We start from the raw sequence: 3,341 nt of genomic DNA, 5'->3' as shown, positions 1-3,341 counted from the left end.
TTATAAACTTAAAAGCAAGACTTGTAAAAGCATAAGTTCTCATCACAAGAACTAGTAGCTTTTAGAAATAATTGGTTTGCTGAAGCAGGTCTATGTGTGAGAATGTAGCTATTCCATGGCTGCAGTCAATAATTCTCCATACATCCATAACCTATGAATGTAATATATGCTCTTGTCGCTGGACACTTGATGATCCAGCAATTCTCTTCAACATGCAAAACTTTAGACATCCCTGCCACAGTTGCTAAAACACCAGGAGTAGTACGAGCAAATTGCAAAGCACATTGTGTAGGTGATCTTTCATCCCCAAGCTCACAATTCCCACAGGTAGAGTTTTTTCTGGTGTGCCCAGATGCCTTATTGCAGGCACAAAAAAAGATCTAAGTCACAGCTTGTATGGAAGATAGGAATTCCAAAGCTCAATTGTGACTAAAGCCCAAGAGCACAGCTGTGCCCGAATGTTCATAAGGATGCTCGGATGACCATAAAAAATCTGCGCAGAGCTCCTCCGAAATGAAGTAAAATGCCTATTCTGTGAGAGAGTAAAGGTACCCTGTTTCCTTCTTTTCCAGTCGAAATATGCCGTTCTCTTTAATGCGACCTCGTCTTGGTCTTCCTATTGACATCTTTTTGAAGGTATCAGTCAGACTTGATTATGAAGAGGAGTAGAGGTTGAAGAAGATGGCACAATGTCATCCCTGAGCAGGTTTCAAGCTCATGCCACATGAAATAGTTATCTCGATCAGCGTTGACATTTGGCAGTCCACCACTATATGTATTGAAGGTTTTACAGATAGGGTGATGGCAAATCATACTAAGAAGCTTGATGAAGAAGGTAATGGTGTCTTCCAGAGCAGTCTCGACTTTGATATATAGACATATGTGTGTGTGCGAGAGACAAAGCATGAAATCCTCATTGCAATTGTTGGTTCGAATCAATGCTGGGTAGCCGGTTTAGCTATGCAGAATGGAGTTGGTGGAGGAGGCTTCCAAACTGATGATGTCTTAGAGAAAGGTGGCCTTAATGAATCAGTCTATCAGAAAGTTCCCGACGATCCCTCCCCTTCATCGCTCCTCTCAACCGGATACAAAGCAGGTCCAAAAAGCCTTTACTAGAAATAGCCATCTATGGCTTTTCTTTCTGCTTTTTCCCAAAGTAGCCAACCATGATTTCTCCACTAATAAACTCTGAAATTTGGGAAAAGGTAGACACTTGAGTTACAAGCTTGGCAATAGCAGGATGATAGTGTTTTGCTAAGAGAGAAACCCCCCACAAAACAGTTGAGAGGGCGCCACTTAGATCTAGGTTAGTTCCATCACTTTGAAACACAACTATGTTACCACCTACAACACCTCCTCCACTATTAGTTTCTAAAAGACTACAACATTTCTTGTATTGTTGCAACAAGTGGCGTACTGTTACGAGTACTGCCATTGCTTCAGCTGACCCAAAATGTAATGATATAGATGCTAATCTCTTCACAAAAGCAGCAACCCTTTGCATATCATGTTGGCAATTTTCCTAGAGCATGACTTGTAATGCTTCTGCTAATGTCACCCCATCTTGCTTATCTCTGACCAGACTGTGGCAGAGTAAAAGGTTGTAGATTGAACTATAGAACTCTCGAAGGTCAATGTTCAATGCATCTAGGTTGTTTCGCACAATTCTGAATGCAACGACACAACAATGAAGTCTGTATGAAAAGCTAAGAGGGATTCCATCTTGAACATCCCCTGCTAGTTGTGTAGAAGGTTCAGCAGCCAATCTCTTCAGAATTGCTAGTAGATCTGCCATGAACTCAACACTGACAAGATGAGAGAACTTTGCTAAGCCATCAAGGCATGGCCTTAGAAGTGGTCGAGGCCCACACTCACTAAGTTTCAATTTCAATCCTTCCACCCTTAAATCTTAGAGCCTAAGGCTTAACTGCAAGCTTGACTTCAAAATTCGGAAGTAGGTTTCAAATACAGCTGACAATGTTTGAGTTTGTAGCCTCCGGTGCTCTGAAGCATCTGGCAAGGTGGATGACTCTTTGAAATCTACAGTAACCTCATCCCTCAACTGTGCAGCCAGCTCATGCTTTTTCAGTTTTTTCTCCTTTTCCTTCTCTCTCTTCTCTCTCACCCTTCTTCTTCTCTTTCTCTTCCTTCTCCTTCTTCTTCTTCCTCTTATGCTTGCTCAAGTATTCTCAAGCCTCTTCCTCCAAGCTCCATCCTCCAAAGCCATGTACGAGACGAGAGAAGAGAAGAGAAGAAGAAGAGGGGAGATGGTGGAGGGCTTCACCTCCAAGATCCCTCACTCTCACACACTCGCTCCCTCACACACTCACACTCCCTCCTTTAACCACTCACAAGCATGCAAGCAAGAGAAGAGAAGAGAAGACAAGGAGAGAAGAAGAAGAGTCCACTTTACCATGCACCAAAGAATAAGCTCTCATTCACTTTTTGAACTGTATATACAAGCCCTAAAATCCCATGGGCATCCATCCCCTTTTTTACATGATCGACCATTGTGGCAAGGTTATTTTTCCCATTCCCTTCTACTTGGCTAGTTTCTTTGATTTATGCCCATCTACCCTTTTATAGTTTGCATAGGAGGGAGCCTAGGCCACCTTTCACTTAAAAATGTACTTTTTCCTTTATCTTGATTTTAGAGGCCATCCTTGCACCTTCGCTTGTTCTCCGTCCTGCTTCTTCCATTGCCTCCATATTAACTTCTTTTTCTTATGTCTCAAGCTGGGGTTAACATTACCCCCTCCTAGTATAGTGCCAATCCAATGGCAATTATGTGGGATGGTAGGAAGGAGGGATAGGTGTAGTTGTGGTGGCTATTTTGAGTGTGTAGACAAGCCCGTGTGGGGCTTGAACCGGCCCTTCAAGTTGGGGTGGATCCCCCTTTCATGCTAGTCTTGAAGGGATTTGTCTTTTGAAATTGAAAATGGTGGTAGATGGATCCATGCTTGGAGAGAGGCCATTGGGTGGATCCATCTTTAAAATTGAATATGGTATGGGATGGATCCCTATGTGGAGAGAGGCTACTAGGCAGATGCATGTTTGAAATTTAAGATGGTGTTAGAAGGATCCATCTTTTGTCCCGTAGAGGAATTGGGCTTGGGAAGAAATGAATCACTTGAGGTGGGGGAGGCTGGGAGTGCATTGCATGGATGATGGGGCCTCCAAAGCTAGGGTTTGGATCCTTTGTCTATATCTAAAAAGAAAAGAAGGTGCACTTCCTGGGGGTGTGCCGTGTGGTAGTTTGTGATCGTGCTAGTGGGACTAGGATTTGGGTTGTAAGCTTGGGTGCTGCCCCACACTTGAGGACCCAATTTGTGTATAAGGAA

General features: G+C 43.3%; 1 pseudogene; it reads right to left on the bottom strand.

Annotated features, from left to right (window-relative positions):
• Positions 1-1,126: 1,126 nt before the first annotated feature.
• Positions 1,127-2,709, bottom strand: LOC148009390 (nucleolar complex-associated protein 3 pseudogene; annotated as a pseudogene).
• Between the last annotated feature and the right edge of the window lie 632 nt (positions 2,710-3,341).

This window comes from Lygodium microphyllum, unplaced genomic scaffold, assembly GCF_053477565.2.
Source record: "Lygodium microphyllum isolate KBCC unplaced genomic scaffold, Lygodium_microphyllum_v1.1.10 scaffold_31, whole genome shotgun sequence".
Taxonomy (NCBI): Eukaryota; Viridiplantae; Streptophyta; class Polypodiopsida; order Schizaeales; family Lygodiaceae; genus Lygodium; species Lygodium microphyllum.
This window is presented reverse-complemented; position numbering and strand designations above follow the sequence as displayed.